The 25,152-nt window shown below is 42.6% G+C and overlaps 1 pseudogene; it reads right to left on the reverse strand.

The window, feature by feature from the left end:
* Positions 1-11,061: 11,061 nt before the first annotated feature.
* LOC143638556 (bone morphogenetic protein 15 pseudogene) lies at positions 11,062-21,324 on the reverse strand (annotated as a pseudogene).
* Between the last annotated feature and the right edge of the window lie 3,828 nt (positions 21,325-25,152).

The following is a 25,152-nucleotide window of genomic DNA, read 5'->3' on the forward strand; positions in this document are numbered from 1 at the left end:
GAGTTTGGAGTGTACACAGTTACATAGTTAAACTGATCTGCAAAATAAAGGATACTGTAAGAGCAAATACAGGAAGCAAAAGGTCACTTCAATAAAGAGATAGAGATTCTGACAAAAACCAAACAGAAATCCTTGTAATGAGGAAACAATAAACCAAATTAAAAACTCAATAGAAGGCATCGCAAACAGAATAAACCACTTGGAAGAGAGAACCTCGGGCAGTGAGGACAAAATATGTAATCTTGAAAATAAAGTGAACCACAGAGAGAAGGAGCTAAGAAACCATGAGCAGAACTTCCAGGAACTATGGGATAACATGAAAGAACCAAATTTAAGACTGATAAGGATGGATAAAGGCACAGAGATACAAACCAAAGGGATGCACAATCTTTTCAAAGAAATAATACCAGGAAATTTCCCTAATCTAAAGAATAAGATAGAAAATCAAATACAAGAGGCTTACAGGATGCCAAATGTTCCAAATTACAACAGACCCACATCAAGGCACATTATAATGAAATATCTAGACCTTTGTTCACCATGCCCCACTGCGGTAATGATCTCCTCCCAGGTAGACACTGCTACACTGTAGACCACATCATGCTCTGTGAAACTGGTCTGTTCATGGCAGAGGCACACAAGCAGATGAGAGTTTTTAAAGGATTTTAGATTTCTGGAGCCTAGCCAGTGTGCAAGAACTAAAATTACTCTTCAAAAGGGAAAACAATACGATCTGGACAACATAGACACCATGTCGACTATATGATCAAAAATGTCTGGACTTGCAAAGGAACAGGAACAATCCACCTGTGTCAAAAGAAAGCAGCTAATAGGAAGTGGGAGGAGATACCTCCAATGTTAGATTTCAAGTACAAAGATTATATATCAACAACTATTATGGAGAAATTTAAGGTCTTGTTGGAAATGCAGGACCTGATGTTTTTCGAGATGAGGGAAACCCTGAAAAGTGACCTAAAGGAAATGTTAGTAAAAAGTGAGATATCTGAAACAAAAGATACAGAACACTGTGGTAGCAGGGAAGAGTGGCAGGAAGTGAAAGATTTAGCTTCACAAAAAACAGAGTTGGGGGAACAAGAAGAAAAAAATTCTAAAATAGCTGAGTGTACTAAAAACATAACTTTTAGAAGTAGGAAAATAGATGAGCCAAGTGGTAAATGGGACAATGCCAAGATGTCCACTAGCAATCAAGGTAAGGAATTTTCCCAGAAGGAGCCCCAAAGTTACCAAGCCATTGGAGGGATAGCAGAAGCCTCAGATATTAACGATGACACATGTAGAAATGGCAGTCACCACATACAACTGCCCAACAAAGAGAAAGAAAAGGGAGGATGGAGCTACAAAAGAAATAGAAGAAGAAAACCTCCAGAGCTTCAATAACAAAGAGAAAACCGTCAAAGCATCAAGAGAAGAAGAAACGCTGATGGATGAAGGAGCCGTGCTCACCCTGGCTGCAGACCCTCTGGCATCAGCCACCTTGGAAGTCAGTAAGCAGTGGGGCAACATCTTCAACATTTTGAGAGAAAATGGCTTTGAACCAGAATTTCTGTGTGAGGTCAAATTAGCATTTAAATGTGATGATGAAATGAAGACATTTTCAGACCTGCAAAGTTTACAAAAATATACCAAAAACCTGTCATAGAAGAATCACTGAATTGTGTAGTCAGATATAAGGTAAAATCAAATCCAGGAGGAGGATGTGGGATCCCCCCATAAAAGGGGGTAAAGCTCTAGTAAATTCAAAACCTGAAGCTGGAGGAATAGCAAGTGATGGCTTGTATTCCTTATTCATCAAAGAGTTAAAAGTCTTAAAAGTCTCTAGGCCAGAATTGAAGAGCTTAAAGACTGGGGAGGAAGAGTTTTTGGAGTGGAAGGATAAAGGAATTCCTACCTTTGAGGTAACTCAGAGACCACGAGGATGACATCTTTTATGTGAGGGCAGAAGAGGAAGAAGGGTCCTGTGACATGGAAGAGGAGGGAGAAGAGGAAATGGAAGAAGAGGAGACCTCTGGGGAAGAGGAGGAGGAGTGGTGGGATGAGGAGTGGTGGGAGGAGGAGGAGGAGGAGGAGGGCGAAGATAACTCAATATTATGTGAGAAATGGGACTCAACCTGTTGCCATGTTCCTGCGACAAATGTAATGGGAAAGATGGGAGCTGATGAAGAGATTATGGTTTTCAGTAATGTATGGAATACTGAGAATGAGGAGGAAGAGGAAGTAGGGTTTTTTTGGTTTTTTTTTTTTTTTACACGGGACTCTTCAAACACAAACATCCAAAAACACAGACCTAATCCAGGAAACAGAAAGAAACTATAGAACAACTGTGATCAGTATCTTCAGAGAGATGGGAGAAGAGATTGGAAAAATAAAAAAAAATGCCTTCCAGATATCTTGGAAACTAACAATTCAATAGATGATCTGAGTAGTAGAATAGACATCCTTGAAGAAAGACTGAGCAATCTAGATGATGAAATGGAAGAATTCTCTAAGGATGTCATACAGATGACCAAGCAGATAATTAATAAAGAAACACTAAGGGAGAGAGTGTCAACATCCGTTTGATAGGAATTCCAGAAAAAGATAGTGAAGAGAATGGATCAGAGGACATACTGAAGGAAATAATTGAAGAAAATTTTCCAGAACTTCGGGATTCTAGGATTGGAAACCAGAAAAGATGAAAGACAGTTACAGGCATGGAAATATATTTTAGTGCAGAAAATTGGAAGGTAAAAGCAACATTTCGGGATGAGAAAGTATTTTGTCTAGTAAAGTAATATTCTTGTGCTAAAGTCCAAGATGAAAGAGGACAAAACTAAGGATAGTGAATAAGTTGTGAATGTTTAAGTCACAGAAGGTTCGTGGATGGTAAACCTCAACAAGTTTGTGTTTGTGATTAAATTGGCTAAATTAGCACAAATTTATTTAAAGTTATTGTACTGATATAAAGCAAAGTCTGAAACATTGATCTGCTCTTAACAGTCAAGCCAATTTTCTTGTACTTGTTAGGTTTTATTACTTGGAGGAACTAAGTCTTAAAGGAATTAGGTTTGTACCTTTTTTGATAATGTATTTTGTTATTTGTTCTAATTAGTTATACATGACAGTAGAATGCACTTTGATATATTATATGGATAGAGCATAATTTCTCATTTTCTGGTTGTACATGATGTGAATCTCACCTGTTGTATAGTTATATAGGTACACAGAGATAATAGTGTCTGATTCATTCTACAGTCCTTCCTACCCCAGTGCTCCTCCCCTCCCTTTACTCCTTTCTATGGAGTCTAAAGTAACTACTCTTCCCCAGCTCCCGGCATTGTGAATTAGGATGGGCATGTCAGAGAAAATATTGTCACCATACTCTCTGGATTCTAAATTCTACTTTTAAAGTCATAAATTATTACTTTATAACTGGTTAAAGAAACCTCTTAGTGTATCCACTATATTGTTTTAACCTAAATGTATGTGACTAGGTATATGTACACATCTGAGAAGTGTATCTATCTAAGCCTTGTCTAAGTGTTATGTAAAAGTTTACAAAATGAAAGTTGATGTAAGTTTACCAGCAAGATAACCAATAAGTGCTCTTTTATGCATTGTATCTTACATAGAAGGGCCACACTGTCATTTGAAGACCTTATCTCTGTTTGCTTTAACTATGTCAATTTATGATCATTAACACTGTTTCCTAAGTATATAAGATTTCAGGCTATTCTTTGATTTTTATTAACACAGGCAGACCTGTGATTCTTGTTACCATACACTCTGGATTCTAAATTCTACTTTAAAAAAGTTAAACTTGGGTAAATGTGAAGCTTAGGGCAGCACTTTGCAAAGATGGTGTTATCCAAACTAAAAGTCACTTATAGCAAAATCTTTGTCTAGAAATAACACACTTGATTGGTTTCTATTCATGTCCTTTGATGTTTATAGCTGGATGAAGTTAGCAGTTGTTAATAAGTTATATACAGAATTTTGTGTTCCTCTTCAGAATGGAATTAGAATTAAAGTCCATTTTTGGAAGATAAGGAGAGTCTGATCTGTTTAAAGGTGACACTGTTAAAACATGGAAGTATTCTGCAATTTTTCTGCAAAAATGTCTTAGCTTTTCTTTGATTCATGTTTCAGATATAATATTATCTTGTTATGTGTGAAGATCCCTGCCTTAACCTGAGCCAAACCTCTGCCTTTGATCTTAATACATGTTAGAATGGCTCCAAACTAGGCTAGACTTCAACTCATTTAACAATGTGCTCAAAATACTGATTTCTGTTGTAAAGATTACTGTGATCTCAAACGGGGGATATAATGTATAACTTGAGAAACCAAACTCTACCTCAGAGCAAAGCCTGCCAAGGAAGGGGGTGTGACCTTTGTCCTTGGAAAGACCCCAGAGCACTCCTAGGCACATACCCACCCTGCTGAGTTGTTTGTCTACAAATAGCAGAGCCAGGTGTCCCCGACTCAGTAAGGCTAGGTGAGGACCCATAGCAACCCCCTAGCAACCACCAATCAGCATGAGCCAGGGAAAATACCTGGGATGCCAGATGACCCTCCCAGGAGTTTATGGTGGTTGATAACATGTTGGGAAACCATGTAGTTCAGCACATACTCCCCTCGTGGCTTAAACCAATCAGTTCAAAGGAATCCCCCTCTTGTACTAACCAATCACCCTTATCCAACTTGTTCCCACCAGTGAATGTGCTAATTATGTTTTAGATTTGTTTGATGATTTTACATGGTGTGTGATGATTTGCTAAGAGATGCTAAGATGATGTTTGTGAAGTTCCTGCCTTCCCCAAAGAGTGTATAAAACTGCTGCAAACCCTGAGCTCAGGGCCTCTCAGTGTCACCAATTGCTGTGTGTGGGCAGAGGACCAAGCTAGCTCATAGTAAACACCTCTTTGCTGCTTACATCGATCTTGGTCTCTGGTGGTCTTTTGGGGGGTCCCGAATTTGAGCATAACAAACTAACTAAAGGTTCAAGATTTAAAGAGCCATTTTTCTTGGTTCATAGCTATTAAACAAACTGAATGTGTTTTTGCTCTTTTAATTTCATTTTTTATTTTCCTTGTAAAATTTATAAATGTTGCCCATTAGTGTTTTGCAGAGGTATTTCTTTAAAAAAAAAAAAAGAACCAACAAAACTTGACATATAAGCCATCCAGTAAAGGACAGAAAATATAAAATGCTGACTTCCAATACTAAATACTAACCCCAATTAAATGAAAGGGGTAACTGTAAACTTATAGATATTGAAGTTATAACCTATAACTCCCTCTTGAAGACTGGTAAAACTGGCTTGCTGAGTGTTTTAAACCAAAAACTTGGAGACCAACGTGAGAAATAAAAGTGCCAAGGAAAAAGCAGCCAATGTTTTGGCCCTTGTCCTCTAAGGTCATCCAGGGCCCAGAGAATGATGGGACCCCTCTTTGGGCCCTGCAACTCTGATAAGTCACCCAAGCTGCTGATCAGTGAGATTGAGGGGACCCTAGAGAACAGAAAACCAACCAGTGCAATTTCTACAAAGAGGAGCAGCATTGGAGACAAAAATGTCCCTGATGCTTCCAAGAGAAGCCATATGAGGTCAGCCAGACCCCAACCCATCCTGGCAGGTGGCACCACTGGTAGAGGAAAGCTGAAGGAGCCAGGAAGCTTCACACATGTCCAAGAGTGATCTGAGGAATCTCAACTGACTCTTGATAGGAAAAAGGTCAGTTTTGATCAACTTGGTCCTAAACACCTAGTACAAGAGTATAGGTTAAGCACAGTTCTACATTTACAAAGTATTTTTAATGTAACTTAAGACTTACATGTGTGTCACCTCTACCAAAAGTAAAGCTGGAGGCTATAAAGTAAGGTCCTTGTGTGAGAGTGCCTAATACTGATCATAAAGGACTCTAGAGTCTCAATTTTGTCCTAATTTGAGCCTCATCTTATAGACCTACATACCTTCCTAACCTTCTACATTGACAACCTTGATCTGTTTTCCGCTGACATGATTATGAGTTGCCATCTTCATGCTTTTCAGAGACAGGCTGAAATACCAGTTGCATTGGTGCTAATTGTTTACAAAAATAGTAATGCTTTGCTGTCTCATTTATTGTTGTCTTAGCATGATCCCTGCTCTATGTAAGCCTTGTCTAGTCACCTGCCATCTGCCACCATGGACCTCTGGACTGCTCTGATGCTGAATACCCTCAAGTTTCCATGCCCCACTCGATAGAGAACAAGGACTTTGGTTTATTCTCTCAACTTTGCCCCCTTTTTGCAGGAATCAGTTTGGAGGTGTTGTCACCCATTTTTCCATATAAATGGAAGGTAGAAATTGACTGTGGGGAAATGTAACAGTGACCCACTTAATGCTTTGAATGTAGACCTTGCTGCTCTGCCACTGCAACTGATTTTTAAAATTGACCTTTTCTTTCTCTTCCTCTCTCCCTGCTCCTCCCTAATCTCTTCCCCTCCCTAATCTCAGGGAAAACAAGATTACCTTTTTTCCCCATTTGTGGCAAAATTATCTGTCCCTGAGTACAGGCCCACTAGAGGAATGAAGTAATCCAGACTTTGGGGATGGTACAGAATATTTAGAAATGACTATCTCCCAAATTAACAAGTGAATCACCAGGCCAATGGAGAACAGGTGGAATGTAGCCTTTGAGTCACCTCTTTAAAAGCCCCCCATTCATGCTGATGGGCAGAACTCCTTTGGGAAAGGAGTCCCCTGTGTTTTTCCTTTGCTAGCAAAGCAATAAATCTTTCTCCTTTTTCTCAAAACCATGTCCTCATTATTGGATTGGCATCAGGGACAAGAACTAAGCTTTCAACAACATCCATACTACCCAAAACATACAGACGCCATGCAATACCTGTCAAAACTCCCATGGCATTATTTCACAGAAATACAAAAATAGTCATAAAATTTTTATGTAACAAGAGGCCATAAATAGATTGTAGTAGATTTCAAAGCCAGAAGTGTGATGCCCTTAGCTTTTTTCTTTTTGTTTGATGTCAAAGCTGTAGTAATCAAAACACTATGGCACTGGTATAAAAACAGACACAGATTAATACAACAGAATAGAGAGCCTCTAAATAAATCCACATGCTTAGAGACAAACAATTTTTTGACAAAGGTGCCCTACACACCCAAAGATAAAAGGATAGTCTCCTCAAATGGTATTAAGACAAATGAATAATCACACAGTTAAGAATACTAGACCCTTATCTCATACCATACTAAACTGCTAAGACCTGAAACTAAAATTACTATGAGAAACTCTGGGTAAAGCTCCATTATGTTCATCTGGATAATGAATTTTGGGATATGATCCCCCAGGCACACACAACAAAAACAAAAATTGATAAATGAGGTTACATTAAAAAGTTCCTGTTCAGGGGCTGGGGTTGTGGCTCAGTGGTAGAGAACTCACCTGGCACACATGAGGCACCGAGTTTGATCTTCAGCACCACAAAAATAAAGGTATTGTGTCCACCTAAACTAAAAAGTATATTAAAAAAGCTTCTGTGCAGCAAAGATATCAACAGAATTAAGCTCCTATGGGATGCCAGGTGTGATGGCACATGCCTGTAATCCCCGCTGCGATTATATTTGCATGACTTAATATTCTAAAAACTGAACTGTATACCTAATGTGGCCACTTTTATGGTATATGAAATTTAGTTCATGAAACTTTTTAAAATGGGGCTAATACCTCTTGTTCCATAGAACTATTGGGAGAATTAACTGAAGACGTGAAATCTTGTTTAATAAGATTAAGTGCCCAACTATTTGGTGGAATAGAAGATAAATTTTGCCCAATTCCTCAACTTTGCCCCAAGGTTCCAGGGCAAGAAGCAAGTTCAAATGTTTGCTCCTTTTGCTTCCATACATCAAATGGCATTCTGGCCTGTTCACTGAGTTTCTGGAATTTCCTTCCTGCTTTCCTTCTCCGGACTAGATCTCTCTGAACAGACAGATCCCCCACAGTACGCATGCATGCGCAGAGTAGAGATTTCTTCAGATTTGAGAAACAATGCTGGTTGAAAGCCATATTTCAAAAAAGAAAAGAGAAGCCATCACATCAATCACAACTTACCCCATTCTTCCAGTATTGTAGTGAGCTTTTTTGCCACTATCACTAAAAGACCTGACAAGAACAATTTTAGAGGAGGAAAATTTATTTGGGGGCTCACAGTTTCAAAGGCCTCAGTCTACAGAGAGCCAGCTATGTTCCTCAGAGCTCAAGGACAGCTGTACATCACCATGAAAGTGTGGCAGAAGGAAGCGGCTCAAGATATCCCTCCAGAAAGCAGAAGAGAGTGAGTTCTGCTCATCAAAGACAAAATAGATATCCCAAAGACATGCCCCAGGGACCCACCTCCTCTAGCCACCAGCCTACCAGCCTATGGTTGACATTCCATTAATCCCTAAGGCTTTTCTAACCCAATCATTTCTCCTCTAAACCCAAATATTTCTCTTCTAAATCTCATCTTACACATGAGATTTTTGCAGGGGACCTCGATTATACTAACAGCCAGTGATTTCTTTGGGGGTTTTGATGAGTCTGGACTTAGTGGATAATAGGGCCAATTGACTGAGTACTCCATAAACAGATTGTTTCACAGGTATTTAGGACTCAAAGCTAGGAGATCAGGACTTTCTGCAAATACCAAAGAACCAAGAAACTGAACTCAGGATCTGATCCTATAACCAAGGTTTGTCTTCAGGCCTGTGATGTATTTGTGCATAATCCAGGAAGACTGGGAAAATGACTGGACTGAAAGCCCAAATCTCCTCTCAGTTCAAACTGAGGTACATAAGATTTCACAAATTGCCTTGTTCAGTAACAAAACTGTCACATTCTATTGACATTTGTAGCATGCTTTTGAAATGGGGCACAAATATTAATCATCTTAATTTATGTACAAAGTATATGCATAAATTACATTTATTCCAATGCAAATATTGAATTATTGTATCAGAAAGAATGCATCCCCCACAAAAGTGTCACTGTTGGGTAGGGTATAAAGCTCAGGGGTAGGCCTCTTGTCTAGCACGGATGAGGTCCTGGGTTGGATTTCCCCCTCTGTAAGAAGTATTGTTAGTGTTCTCTGTTTCTGTTAATGACTTACTAGGTACTAGGGTCTGACAATAGAGGACAGGGGTATGACACAGGGGAAACCCCTCAAAATGGGCTCCATCCTTTTTTGCAATAGACAGTTATACTAGTGTATACTGAGGGAGAGCATGTAATGCTATGTGAACACAAAGTGGACACCTACGCAAGTCTGGAGGGGCATGGGAGCTACCGAGATTGGAGAAAAAAAAACAAACCTTAGCTGATTCCTAAAGCTGCAGGAGGTACATGGACAAAAGAATATTAAGGAACAATTCCTTAAAGGGAAGAATAGCATTTATGTATGCATAGACTTGTGAGATATTTACTTGCAGCATATTTAGTCTAGCTAGAATTAACTGTTGAGAAGGGAGTGGTAAAAATGAGTTAATTTATGATGGATAAGAAAGATAGGGATTAACATTTGTAAACACATGTACCCACCCTTAATCAATCCCATCCCACCAGGAATGGTATTAACTTATGGAGGAAGAGTTGGGCAGAAGGAAAGACTTACCAGTCTTCCTCAACACATGTCAGTGAGTCCTGTTCACCAGCAGTATGCCTTTAAGAAAACAGACTTCTGCAGAGCCTGCCCCATAGGGACTAGAGATGAGATCCCAATCATAGTTAAAAGCCAACAAAGCAAACAAATTCCTTCCACCTGTTCTCCCAATTCCCCAAATATTCATGATCTTCTTCAGAAAATATATTTTTAATTATTATTAATGTATTATAATGCTACACTGCTATATTTGTACACATGCACAATATATTTTAACAATTTCACCTTCTCATATTTTACTTTTCCCTCAAGGTATTTGTAACACATCCCCGTCCCATCACTTAAATATAGCATAGGAATATAGAACAGAGTCACAGCACAAGGATCAGTCAGCCCACGACTGAGTTCCATTCATCCCCATCTCCCCAAGTCTAATGTCCAGAGCCCAAAGGAATACATGAAACAGGTAAGCCCAGAATGAAGTCAGCTCGAGGCCTCTTCATGGCCCTCTCCCCCCTCCACCACAGTCCTCTCCTCCTCTCCCTCCCCAAACAGGCCTCCTGGTCTCTGAGCCACCAAGGAACTTTCTTTGGGTGTGATTATAGGACTTTAAATCATGTAAGAAATAAAAAAAGGAAAATAATTTAAAAAAAGAAAACAGCCTCTGATAAACCTACTGCTCCCTAGAAAGTTTGAAATATCTCCCTCATCCTAATGAGCAATGACAGCTCTTCTCCTCTTTACCACAAATGCTGATTGTTTTGAAGCAATTGCCATCTTGGATAACTCCATGATGCTGCTTCCCTGTGGGCCTTTTCCCAGATGCAGAGGCCGAGAGGAAAAGCCCTACACGTTTACATGAAGATTCCTATAAAGAAGGTTACCTACAAAGTTCTCCAGTCCAAGAATTAGAAGGTGGAAGGAGCATAGAAGCAGGCAGTCTGAATAGGAGACATTCATTTACAAGAGACAGGAGGGGAGGAAGAGGGTACAAAAATCTCAGGCTACTAATACCACTCCAAATCTTCCAGAGCCTTAGAAGCTGAACACTAGCAAAAGTCCACCTTTCCCAGGCTTTGGTGGGATACTTTATAAACTTCTATCAGCTTCCAGTGACTTGAAAAAGTCACAATGAAAATGACAAAATATAGAGAATATCTCCAAAGGACCATCTTACCCAAGCAGTAAGGGCTCTAACTGGTGGTCCAATTGTGCTGACCAATAGTAGTGGTCAGATTTGTTCTAGTGACCAAATTTGACTAGGTCAACTGAGTAGATTACAAATGGGGGAAGAGACTAAAGAAACAATACTTAGGGCAAGGGATAGGACCTATAGATTTAAGATCACATACATCTTTCACACTGATATTTCCAGCCATTCTCCAATTACATGGGCAACCTGAGCTAGCTGTTCCTGTGTCATTATCTACATGTACAAGACTGAGCAATCACACCGTCAAACTCCTTATACTGAATATTCCCAGTCTCCTCAATCAGAAGGATGCTCATGGGAGCATACTTATAAGGGACACAGGAGGGGTGGGGAATATTCTTGTTCAACAACTCATTGACAAGGTTTTGAATGATGGCATGATTGGGGGAATTGAGACCACGGTGTAGTACCCAAGGACAGGATCCCTTACAGTAGTTGGGGTATAGTGATAAGGAGCAATGATCCAATGATCCCAGCCCAGCTGCTGGAAGGTGACTTTAAAAGAATGAAGGGAACACTGATTATTTGCAGACTGATTATTTGCAGACCCATATTGTTTCTGGGAAGAGTCAGAAACCCTAGGCAGGATGCTGCCTGCTTGCCGGACCCTCCTCAAAAGAGAAAATCCCCCTTCTAATATTTCCTCTAGTCCACTGGGAAGTTTAGCCTTCTGGCCACTTTTATGAGTGTCATTGAAATAGAGTAGCACAAACGTAGTGTCCAAAGGTAAAGTGCCATTCCATTGGATCCCAGGAACCATGCTACCTTTTTGCTGCCAACACATAAAGTGAAGTCTTAGAACCCTGTGACGCTTGTGATTGCAGTGTCTGCAGAATGTGTTGTGTGATATCCATCTCTGTCCAGGCTTTAGACATCAGAGAAGGCTTTGAGGAATTTCTTCCTGAAGGAAAGTGGTTGGTTGGGCTTTGTGGGGCCCGGGGCTCTACATGGCAGGATAAATTAAAGTGAGCTAGGTGGAGTTGTTGATGATAAACCACAGTGGCTCTGACTAGTTGGTACACTTCCCGCTTTGGTCCGAGAGGAAAGTCCAGGGTTTGCATATGCCAGGAACCTGTACACATAAGACAGAACAGGGTCAGGGGATTAGTGTCTTACCTGAATACTGAGCCTGAAAATCCTTTACAAAACTGTACAAGAGAAACACAGCTGTAATCAGCCCTGAAATTAACTCAAGGTAATAATATATATCATTTGTTGAACACTTGCAAATGTATGAGATGCTTTATATTTATAAACTCTTGAATCTTCAATGGTCTTATGAGAGACTTATTATTCCCATTTTGCAGACAAGGAAATTGAGGTTCACAGAAGCTATGTCAAGGACACACACCCAAGTGCTGGATGTATCTCAGTGGTGAGAGCACTTTTGCCTAGCATATGTAAGGCCCTGGGTTCAATCCCAGCACCATAGAAACCAAAACCATGAAGGACGCATAGCCAGTGTATGGTAAAGTTAAAATTTGAACTCAAGCTGGTTGCTATTAAGAAAAGAAACTGTACCAGTGGCCAAGAAGTTGGTCAGGGGAGGGAGGAGGTAAGGGAAAAGGAAATACTGTGAATGAAATTGATCAAGTTATGTCATGTCCATGTAAAATGTGTCATAATGAATCTATTATGTATAATTATAGTGCACCAATACAAATTAAAAATAAAACACTAAAGAAAGTAATTTTGTCTCACTTTTAGATCACTTTGCAGTTCTAGACTTGGGGGGAAGCATAGAAGAGTTTAGAAGATCAATTATATTATTGACTAATAAGGTGACCCAAAGACATGTTGAAACATACATGGATTAAGGGTCCTTATTTCAGAGAGAACATGTGGCCTTTCATTTCTTGGAATTGGCTCTGATTGCTAACCCACAGGGAGGTTGGGGAGGGGAACAATAGAAATCCACTGGATTGGACAAAGGGGAAGGAAGGGAGGGGGGAAAATAGGAAAGACAGTAGAAACTTGGCCATAACTTTCCTAGCCTTGTATTTGTACACACAACCAGAAAAACTCCACACAAGAGTTGGATCCTAAATAGAATAAGTTATACTTCGTGTATATTTTGCCAAAACATAGTCTACTGTCATGTGTAACTAAAAATAAGAGTTTAAAATATTTTAAAAGGAGTCCTTATTTTACATCACTACACAGATACAGGTTTGGGGCAACAATTCAGTATTGGGTGCTATTCTGTCACTGTTTTAAATCCAGGACCAAGGCACCACAAAATAATTATGTCACTAGTAGGGACAGCTATTTTTGCCATTTCTGTCTTTCAACAACTTCAAAAATTGCTTCCACCCCAGGAGAAGCCTGCCTTAATTCCTGATCTGATCACCATGGTCTGAGTGAGTGTGCCTCCGCTGGTCTTAAAGCCTAAGGTTTGAGACTTTTGATCTGACACTTGAGGTTAGTGTCAGGTCAGTGACGGTGACTTAGGAACAAAGAACCAAGAAGCCTGAGCACCTGAAAGAAACACCAATGAGGCACCAATGGAAACACCTGCCAATCAGCAGGATCTCCTGGCTAATGCCTGTCAATCAGCAGGATCTCCTGACCAATCCTGGTCTCAGCCAGTTCCCCAGACCATCCCTAGTGGGACAAGGGACTCAAAAAAAAAAAAAAAAAAACCTTTTCCTGTCCCAAGCCCTTCTTCTCCTGCCATAAGCTGTATAAAATTCCAGTCCTGTAGAGCTCCCATGCAGTTTCTTTTCATACCCTTCTCCTGTCCACTCTGTCTCAATAAAGCCTCCTTCAGCAGCCTTTTAAGTCTGCCTCCTTTGGTCACCGCCCATTGCCTGACCTCCCATCTGGTGCCTAAACTTGGGAGAGATTTTCGGGCTTCTCCTGCAGGGGATGGAAGTCCATCCCTTCCCCTTTCAAATGAACCTGGAAAATTCCTGAGCTGCTCTTTCCCTCTCTTGGGCCAAAAGGAGTGGGGTAAGTTCCCTTGTCTCTCCTGACTTTACAGCCCCTTTCTGACTGTGGGGTCTATCCTTAAGTCACATGCATGCCATAGACCCTGCATGTCCCGTTCAAGTCTCCAGGAACTGTGGAGACACCCCAGTCTTCCTGCAAGCCCCCCCCCATCCATTTGGGCCCCCAAGTGGGTTGCTGGGATGCCTCACCTGCTGCCCGGCCCTTATCCATTCCTCAGGTGAGCACAAGCAAACTTTGGGATGCCTTTTTCTGTTCCCACTCACCCCTGAGGGTGCAGGAAGGTCATGGGAAACAGAGTCCTCTCCTTAAACCCCCAAATTACAATGGGTCACCATGGCCCCCAGAAGGAACTTTTGATTTAAGCCCTCACTGAATTGGACAATTTCTGTTGCCAGACAGGGAAGTGGGCAAAAACAGAGGCTTTGAGACTGTTTCCCATCCTTCCTTCTGCTCTCTGCTCCTCCTCTCTGTTCTGTTTTACTGCTAAAGTTCTCCTTGCTGGGGAGCCACTTTCCCATTGTTACACTTTTTCTTCCTCATTCTCAGATACCCAAGCTTCTCTCAGCCTCCCCTTCCTGTCCTCCCCCTTCCAGAGGTATGGCTTATTGTCCCCACCCCCTGCCGCCTCTGCTGCTGCTTCCACAGCCGCAGCCACCAAAGCCACCCTGCCACAGCCACCCCCTCCGCTGGGGCAGCCCTCTCTGCATGCTTCAGGTCTGCCACCCAGGTTTCATCAGTTAGGCAGAAGGAGTCCCACCTTTCTGGGAGTAGGTGGCAAAGAGTCAGGGCAGTCCTGCCAGGGATATCTCGGGATCCCTCCGAGCCTCCTCCCCATTCTCCTGCTGACACAGCTCCTCCCCTCTTCTACTGAGAAACTTTCCCCCCCAACCCCCACTCACTCCTCTCTTCTATCAGTTCCCACACCAGATCCCACCAGGTGATCCCACTAGCTAACCCAACTCCTTTGTCCTCTCAGGGAAATGACTGGTGCTGAAGGGATCATTTGAATGCACATCCCATTTTCACTTCAAGATCTTCCCCAAATTAAAAAGTGCCTTGGGTCCTTCTCTGCTGACTCTTCTACTTATATTAAGGAATTCTGATAATTCCCCCAGACTTAGGATCTTACCTGGCATGACCTCTATGTCATTCTGTCCTCCACCCTTACCCCTCAATGAGTGAGCCTGCATCCAGCAGGAGATCATGCTGATCAAATTTATTTAATAGATATGACTCTCCCCAAGGGTGAAGCAGCCATTCCCTTAACCCAACCCAACTGGGACTATCAAGATGGCCAACCAGGTTGCCATCACTGTGCTTGCATGGTCCAATACTTTATAGCAGGCATGCAGGCCTCAGCATCACTTGGGGCTCCACATCCCCTACTGACCCCCATCCTCAGGTAAGGTTGACAGAGCTAATGGCATTCTCAAGGATTATCTCACTAAACTTGCTATTGAACTCAGGTTGTCCTGACCCAGTCTCCTGCCGTTGGCCCTCACCCAAATTCGGGCAACCCTGGCCTTGAGCCCCTTTAGGCCTTAGTCCCTTTGAGCTACTCTATGGGCACCTCCCCCTGGTACCATGTCTCTCACTTTAGAAAAGCACTGTTCCAAATGTCCAGTCCTGGACTTCCACCATGCTGAGGCCCACCAAACTCACAACTTCTCACCAACCCTCTCCTTCTTTTATTAATCATTATAATCTCTCTCAAGCTTCTATCCCAACCCACAGATGGCACTTCTATATCCAAGCCATATGGCAGCAGGATGGCACCACCCACTCTCAGTTTATGGGTCAAGGTGATTGCCCTTCCACTGGCTGCAATCAGGTGGTCACCCTTAACATTATAATTCATGCAAGAAACGCTTCCTAGATAAGCCTTGCTATGAGAATCAAGCATACACCAAATTAACTCATGGGACCCGAAGTGGGCTTCAGGTGTTGATGGTAAATTCTATTTTGGGGCTTTTGCCAAGCACCCCTCAGCCTCTATCAGAATATGGAGAGCTTATATACAAGTGTTCCCTCAAATTCACATAACCACCCAGGAGCAAGAGAAGAACTCCAACACGAGCTGGATGTAGTTGCCCATCCTAAAGCTGCCCTTTCTCATGGATGGCCCTAATATATCAGGGCCTTCAGCTTCTCAATTTATCCAAAGTTAATAACATTTCACACTTTTTCTTCTGCATAGGTTTGGATCATACTCTATTAACTGCAATTCCCATTGATCCTCCTCTCCATACCTCAACTACCCCACAGACCCCACAGACCCCCCTCTCCAGCCTTTGAAGAAGTATTTATTGTTTGTAATTCATCAGGAAATTTCCCTTGCTGCTACACTTCCTCTGTTTAGCACCCTGTGACCAGATTGTTCAAATTTCTTCCCCAACCTTTGCTCCACTGGGGTTCTTTTTCTGGTGCAGTGGTGCCCCAACAACAACAAAAAAAAAAATCTAAGCCTCAACACGCCCTTTGCTTTTTGTGTTCCTTCCACCTTGGTCCCTCAATTAACTCTGTACAGTGAGGCTAAATTAACATGGCTTGTTACTACCTCCCTTTCATGAACAAGACAGGCCATCTTTCTAATAGTAGTAGTTGGACTCTCCCTGGCCTCCTCCCTTGCTGCTTCCAAACTAGGGGCAGGAGGACTTGGTTATGCAGTAACCACTACTCAGAAGCTTGAACAACAACTTTGGGAAGCAGTAGAGTGTTGGCTGCATCCCTGGCTTCCCTACAAAGTCAAATAACATTCATTGCCCATATTTCATTACAGAACCTTTGAGCCCTAGATCTCCTGACAGCAGACAAAGGAGGGACCCGGCTATTCCTGCATCAAGAATGCTGCTACTATATCAATGAAACTGGATTGGTCGAAAAGAATGTCAACACCTTCTGTTGTTGTTTGGATGAAAAGCTTAAACAGCAACAATCAAATGACCCTTGGTCAGGCTGGCTAAACTCAACCCTCATTATGTGGCCAACTCCCATTCTCACCCCTATATTAGTAATAGGACTTCTATTAATGTTTGCTCCCTGCCTCCTCAGGTTCACTCCAAAGTGCATGGGTGAAATTGCCAAAGTGACTTACAACCAGATGATACTACACCCCTACAGTTGCCTTCCTAAGGAACCAACACCCGAGCCACTTCCCTTCCCCTCCCCCCTCCCCCGCTCCCCTAAGCCAGCAGAAAGTATCCAGATGAAATTCACAGCCCTACATCAAAAAAGTCTGGATGTCAGGTCAGTGGTGGTGACTTAAGAACAAAGCACCAAGCAGCCTAAGCACTGGAAAGAATCATCAATCAGGCGTCAATCAGCGGGATCTCCTAGCTAATACCTGTCAATCAGCAGGGTCTCCCAACCAATCCTGGTCTCAGCCAGTTCTCCAGACCAACTCCAGTGGGATAAGGGACTCTAAAAACACCTTTTCCTGTCCCAAGCCCTTCTCCTCCTGCCATAAGTTTTATAAAATTCCAGTCCTGTAGAGCCCCCATGCGGTTTCTCCTCATACCCTTCTCCTGTCCACTCTGTGGGTCTGATTGAGTGCCACCCAGGAGTGAGTCTCAATAAAGCCTCCTTCAGCAGCCTTTTAAATCTGCCTCCTTTGGTCGCCACCAATTGCCTGACCTCACACTTAGCATGGAGAGGGAATGTCTGTCATGAACCTGTTATGAATAAGTGTGTTTGTAGTGCTTAGAATTAATCTAGAATTGTTTGCTGTGAAATGATTTCTCTATTGCAATGCCTATCATTAAGGATTTTCATTTTCTTAAGAACCTATAGAGTGAAATTGTATTGAGTGATTTGAGTAAAAAAGGGCAGAAATGCGTGAACATTCTTTATTTCTCCCCCTCGACTGCATAAGTCACACCTTTTGCCTGTCATTATGACTAGAATCTCCTAGAAATCAGAGAAGTAGTTATTTGCCCACATATACCCAACCCAGATATAGTGCCTAGTGCTCAATTAAAATCTATTGGGAATTCAGCACAGCATGGTGATTAAAAACACAGGCTCTGGGGCCCGAGAGCCTAGGTTTGACCCCTGACTAACAATTACTAGCTGTGTAACATTGGCAAAGTTGCTGAGCCTCAGTTTCTTCATCTATAAAATGTTTATGTTAATAAGTACCAACCTCTTCTGGTAATGGCAAGGATTAAGGTCGATAGTTTTGTACAGCATCTTCTGCAATGCCCGACACACAAAAAGCCCATGGTAAGAGATAGCTAGGAGAGTATTGGTTGTTTTACTTGGAAGGAGAGTGTGAATCCTGTCCATTGTCATTGGAGACTAGTGAAACACCCCAGATTAATCTCATCAGGTTCTCAGAGTTTCTTGAAGTTGATGGCTGCCTACATTCCCTGGAGAACCCGGCACACCTACTACTGTTCTGGAAGAGTGTCCTAATGCAGATGTTCGAAGCAGAATTGAGCAAGATGGGGACAAAGACAATCTCAAAGCATATTTGGTGCCAAAATCTCAAAGTAGCAGAATGGCCCAAATAGGAGAACTTCTTGGCTTGTTGGGGTACTGCATTTAAAGATTTACAAACTTACAGAGAAATTTTGGAAACAGACTTGAGCTCAGATTCCATCTTTGCCACCCACTGTGTGACATTTACTAGTTGCTTTCTCTCTCCATGCCATAGTTTTCTTGTCTCTAAAATTGTCCATTGCCCCACAACTACAGCTGGTAGTAGCTGTCATTAATTAAGTGTAACAGTGAAGCCAGAATTCAACAGTCAGTATAGATAGGTAAATCAAGTCACGTCAGATGAGTCAGGCCAATTTTGAGTGAGTCCCAGGAAATTGGGGACTGTCCTCTGGGGGATTGAAATGTTAATTCCTTCAGAGCCCTTCCTCCAGCCTTATCAAGAACTCCCCCTGCTGCAACCTGTTGCTAAGGTAACATGTCCCAGGAATTGCCCATCCCTACAGGAAGGTGTAAGGTTGTGGATTAATGTGTCCTTGGCTGCTCCATCCTGTCATTTCCCCTTCAGCCCACCAGTTTCCCACCATCTGGCCATCCCACCAAGCATTTGCTAGGCCTATTCAAATGCCTAGTCACAAACACAAGAAGGAGAAAGAGGGGAAGAGGGCAGGAGAACAAAGGGAGCCTAGGACATATAAAAAGGGCAGAACACCTCGCTTCCTGGGATAGCAGGATACCAGCTATGGCCCCCTTCTCCCTCCCAGGAAAAGTCTACCTTAGTCCTTTTCAAATAAGCCCTCTTTTATATTCTTTCCTTGGCTTGCTTCTCTAATGTTCAAACTTCAACATGTAAGGAAGCAGGACTCATTATCGATAACCGGTGGTATCAGCAGATACTCACATATCCTCAGGGGTTAGCTTCTCTCATCCTTTCTGAGGCCTTAGAAGTCTCCAACACAGCATCTTGTACTATTTGGCTTCTAAGAGCAAACCCTTAGGTTGGTTTGAGGCCATGAGAGAACAAAGCACCAAGTAACCCTCAGGTGCGAAAGAACCAATCAGGTGCTGACAGAACCTGTCAATCAGTGGGGTTTTCTGACCAATTCTGGATCTTAGCCGGCTCCCCCAACCAACCCCAGGAGGACAATGGACTCTAAAACCCCCTTTTTCCTGTCCCAAGCCCTCCCTTCCTGCCCTAAGCCCAATAAAAAATTCCAGTCCTGTCCAGCCCCATGCACTTCTCCTCAGACCCATCTTATTGGTCTGAGTCCCTCCCAGGAGCAAAATCTCAATAAAGCCTCATCAGCAGCCTTTTTAAATCTGCCTCCTTTTGGTCGCCATTGCCTGACCTTACAAACCACCACATAAACAGCCCTCCACAAAAATGCAACTCAATTACAGTTTTCAGAGGTAACAAGCAATAAGATTTTTATGAAAGAAAGTGGCTAACACATTACTCAGTTATCATGGAGACTGGAAAGTAAGCCCCAAGCTATCTGTTCTTAAGTGGGGTCCCCAAAGGAAAACAGGCTTGGAGCCAACTTTCCTGAGCTTGCCGTCCCTTGAAAACCAGGGCATGGTGGTACATATCTGTAATCCCAGTGACTCCAGAGGCAGGAGGATCAGAAGTTTCAGGCCAGCCTGAGCCACTTAGCAAGACCCTCAGCAAATTAGTAAAACCCTGTCTCAAGATTTAAAGATCAGCCAGGTGTGGTAGTGCATGCCTGTAATTGCAGCAGCTCCAGAGCCTGGGGCTGGAGGACTGCAAGTTCAAAGCGAGCTTTGGCAATTTAGCAAGGCTCTAAGCAACTCAGCAAGGCCCTGTCTCTAAATAAAGTATGAAAAAGGGCTGGGAATGGGGCTCAGAGCTAAAATGATGAGACAAAAGTCTGGACTATAGTGACTCCATTTTGTTTAGAAATTCCTTTTTTGTGAAACAGCCATGCCAACTAGAAAGGTCACAACTGGGGCAAGTTTTTCTTTTTTTTCCTTTTGTTGTGGAAACCCTCAAGAACACGGAACTATCTAACTGGCTCTGTTTCTGTAATTGGGGGATCTGGGGTCCTATTTCTGTAACTGGGTAACTGGGCTTATTTTGATTGGCTAAGCCTCCCATCTCCTGACTGCAGTCTCCTGCTTCTGTAACTTGGCTTGCTTGCATTGGCTAAACCCCCAAACATCCCTTTTGTAGTTTTTTGGCTTAAATATGAGGCCAAACCAAACGGGGTGCACCACTCTATCTCACTTTTAGGGTAGAGTGTCCACCACTGGTCAGCAATAAAGGCTTAATTGGAATGGCAATTTGTGATCTGAGAGTTATTTGAGGGTCTTGGTATTGGTATGACACTTAAGCACCTTTGGGTTCAATCCCCAGTACCAAAAAATAAATCAATAAATTTTTAAATAAAATAAAATGGGCTGGGACCTGGTGTGGTGTTGCACGCTTATAATCCCAGCAGTTTGGGAGGCTGAGGCAGGAGGATGACAAGTTCAAAGCCAGCAATGGAGAGGCGCTAAGCAACTCAGTGAGACTCTGTCTCCAATTTAAATACAAAATAGGGCTGGGGATGTGGCTCAGAGTTCAAACCCTGGTACTCCCCCAGCCCCCCAAAAAGGGCTGGAGACTGATTTGGTTGTAGGGCACCCTGGGGTCCAATCTCCAGCACCAAATAAAAAGAAAAAAGAAAATGAAGCCATGCCTATGTGCACCAGGCATTGAAGCCTGACAGTAAACCCCAATTCCTTGTTCTCCACACTCTTCCATCCTTCTCCCAACGCTAGGGTAGAATGGGGACACAAGAACTCACCTATTCTAGGCCTCTTTACATGGGCCAATGGTGGCTCCGATGGTGCGATTCTCCCTAGGACGTCCATCGGGGTCAGCTGAACGCTGGTAGAGGGAGCTGTGGCTCCCTCTGCTGCTTCTCTGGAGCTTCTACCAGCTCCTGATACAGTGACAAGGTAGGGGTTTCAATGGGCAGGGGGGTGACAGAAGAATGGTATACCATTACCATTTGGACCCCATATTCTATTGAAAGCACCAGTCCCCAAAGAAGTATTCTAAGAATGCTGGGGAGGACCATCCTGGAAAGCTTGGTGTTCAGCATAGAGTTCTAACCTGACCCTGAAGACTCTGATCCCTTCGTTTCATGCAAGTAACCACACCCAGGCTCCAGGACCAAGGATGGGACAAGGAATGAAAGGCAGGCCCTATATTGCTTCCCAAGATGACCTCCTAGGCCAAAGTAGCATCAAAATGAGCAGAAAGAGGAGGTGGGTAAGGCAGTGTGCCCGTCCCACTCGCTTCTCTAAGAGGCCAATGTCATGGAGAAGGACCGCCTTCCTCACCTCACCCAGAAGGAAGGAAAGAAAGAGTAGGGACCTGCTCTGCCTCACAGCTGTTGTAAATGCCATCCCTCAATCAGACTTTAAAGGGCCAGAGTCCTCCTGCTTCCATCTCACTCCCATGCCTCTAAAGGCAGCATTTCCCAAATGTGGCCTACTGCTCACTCAAAGTGAAAATATCTGAGATAACTGTTAGGAATACAGACTCCTGGGTCCAGACTCAAATGTGGACTCTCTAGGGGTAGTAGGTTGAGTGAGTTTTTCTGAGGATTTTCTATGACTATTCAAATGTGGAAATCACTGTGAGCACGGCTGCTGGAGCTTAAAGAAGATGACTTCCCAGGGGTTCTCAATCCTGACTGAAAACTGGAATCACCAGGGGAGCTCCAACTATTCTGGGTGTTTGATATCATCCCCAGCCATCCTGACATAATGGGTCCAAGGAGTTACCAGGGATTTTGGATTGTTTTCTAAATTTGCAGATGATTTGAGAACTCCAACTTCGAATTTTCTGGTTACCATGAGGAGTGTTGAATGGGCTTCATCAGAGAAACCTGAGGGAGTGGAAGATGAATCTGTGGGAGTTCTTCTACTCTAACCAATTTAATAGAATCCTCCAGGGCTGGGCCTGTGGTTAAGGCTGCCCCAGGCCAAGATTCTGCAGATAGATGGTAGGAGTTGACTTGACATTGCCCAAGTTTGTTGGTGCCCTGGAGAAAAGATAGAATGGGAAGTCAAGACTGGGCATTAAGAGTTGATCAGTCTGGCCTGATTTCTGGGAGGCCTTTACCTCCAAACAAGAATATCTATGGACAGGCAATGTGAGTGACTATGGAAAAGCATAGGCTTTGGTTTGGAGATTTTTTAATTTTATTTTTTGTGATGGTGGAGGTCATTTGTTGTTGTTATTGTTGTTTTGGTACTGGGGATGAAACCGGGGTGTTTAACCACTGAGCCACATCCCCAGACATTTTTTATATTTTATTTTGAGACAGGGCCTCACTAAGTTACTGAGGCTGGATCTAAACTTGAGATCCTCCTGCCTTCTGAGCCACTGGGATTACAGGCATGTGCCACCAGGCATGGAGGTTTTGTTTTCTTTTAACAGACCAGAGGTCTTATTTTTTACACCTATTATGCCATGACTTCAAAGAAAATAGTTCCAGAAGTTCAGCCTCCTCCCATTATTTCTCCCAAAGTGTGCTCCTCTGGGTGGAGCATGCTGGCATTTCAGTTAAACTTGGGTACTTTTTGGCTTCCTTCTTTTCCTCCTCATTTTCCTTGATGCCTTTCAGGAAGGTATCTCGGCTTTTAGGTGTGCTCAATACACACATTAATTCTCTGGAAAAAATCTTGCCCTTGTTTGTTTGTAACAATGCCAACAGCATTCTGGGTAACATTATAGACTTCCAGTTCTGCCTTGGTAACATTTGCGGGACATCTCTTTTTAAACAGCACTGATTCTATTGATGTTTATATATCACCTTGATTTTAGAGTCACATGTATGTGGCTAAAGGAACAAGTCTGCACTGGTGGGGGGTTGGTACCAGGGATTGAACTCAGGGGCACTGGACCACTGAGCCACAATGCCAGCCCTATTTTGTATTTTATTTAGAGACAGGGTCTCACTGAGTTGCTTAGTGCCTCGCTGTTGCTGAGGCTGGCTTTGAACTTGCAATGCTCCTGCCTGAGCCTCCAGAGCCACTGGGATTACTGGCATGTACCACCGTACCTGGCAAGTCTGCATTTTCTAAAAGGTCTAGAGAACACACATTCATTAGGTGGCCTTCCTCTTCCCCTTTGGGTTCCTCATTTTGGCAGACCACTACAAGGATGGCCTTTCTGGCACAATGGATGCTAAACATAGTCTTTGTAAGTTGATAGGCTTACAACCCAAGCACAGATCTATCTCTAATTAGCAGCAATTTATCCTTTCCAAGGCAATTTTTTTTTTTTTTTGCTTCTTTGGGTAGTGAGTCTCCTCACCTATGAAATGGAGACAATATATTTTACCTCACAGATGGTTGTGAGGACTTTTGTAAATAAAGTCCTAATTGTATAAAGCCTAATTAGGCACACTTCTGAAGCTATTTTTCCCTTTCTCTTTTTTTCTAATTTGATCTTGGGCCCTGATATGCTGTAAAACAAAAGCCATGGATTTAGGGTGCCTCTAGATCTGGACTAGCTCAACAAACCATTAGCTGGGTGATTTTCAGCAAGGTTTCTCCCTGTCTTCTTCATCTAAATCACTGGCTCTTTCAGAGAGTTGTTGTGAAGATTGTATTGTACATATTGTTATTATATAAAATTATACACAGAAAAATAAGGAATAAGATCAGATGATTCACAGTGAGCAAACCCTGAATAACAAAACTTGTATAAATATATATAATAAAAATCAGAAAAAAATGCAATTGAAAATCACATAAGATATGATTCCACATCTACTGGATTGGCAGTACAATAAAAGTCTGACTTACTAAAGTTAAAGTGAGAAAGGACATACGTAATTATCTTCTCCTGCTGGCAGGAATGAGATTTGGTACAATTGTGTTAAAGAGCAATTTTGGCATTATCTCTAGTAAGGTGGAAGGGGTTCAATTCAGCAAAGCTATTTGGAGAGTAACAGTTTATAGGCATTTTTATCTGTGACTCACAAAAATGAATATACTTTACACTGCATCTCAGAACAAACAGAAGCACATGCACACACATATATACCTAAGTAAATGCTTCCTGAAAAATACTGATAACATATCCCTATTCAAGATACTTTTGCTCTTTGATCAAACAAAGGCTTGGCTAAATGGATAGATACTCTATTGATAAGAGGGGTAGACGTGGGCCAGAAAACAGAACCAAGATTAATTCTCTGGATTTGTCTCTAGTGGACTCTGTGACCTTGGATAATTCACTTATTTTCTGTGGGGTCTGTTCTCCTACCAGCAACAATGGGAGACAGGGAATAGAAGCAAGAAAGTCCTGAAAGTTCATTTCAGCTTTAGTTATCTACAGAAGTGTTTCCCATGCTTCGGCATTCTTCCAAAATACCTAGAGAACCTGTTAAGCATGCACATTCCCAGAGATTGGGGTTTCTTCGATTTATGATGGGGCCTGGCCAAGTGTATTTCTCACAAGGAACACAAGTGATTCTGCCACACGTGACTCACAGACCAGACTATGAGGCAAAATGTCCTGTAGGTTTGCATTCAAACAGGTGTTGGAGTCTGTTTCCAGGGTTCTAAATGGCTATAACAGGAACCACACACCTTCCCTTCCCCATCCTCAATGCCAGTTCTGAATCAGCTGTCACTCCCAATTTAGGGGCATCAACAAGGACCACTCAGCTATAGGGTGTCATGGCAGAGTGATCCCTATGTTCTACACATGTGGGGACATGATCCTGACTGGTCATACCCCAGGCAGGGGGGTGGTCTAGGAATGTTCAGGTGGGATGGCCTGAGATACCACTGAATAGGATCAGGCACACAGACTCTTGAAGGACAACCCTCTTGCCTGCCTCTCCCGTATCCACACTTTCCCAACAAGACAGCACACTCCAGAT

Source organism: Callospermophilus lateralis, chromosome X (assembly GCF_048772815.1).
Source record: "Callospermophilus lateralis isolate mCalLat2 chromosome X, mCalLat2.hap1, whole genome shotgun sequence".
Lineage (NCBI taxonomy): Eukaryota > Metazoa > Chordata > Mammalia > Rodentia > Sciuridae > Callospermophilus > Callospermophilus lateralis.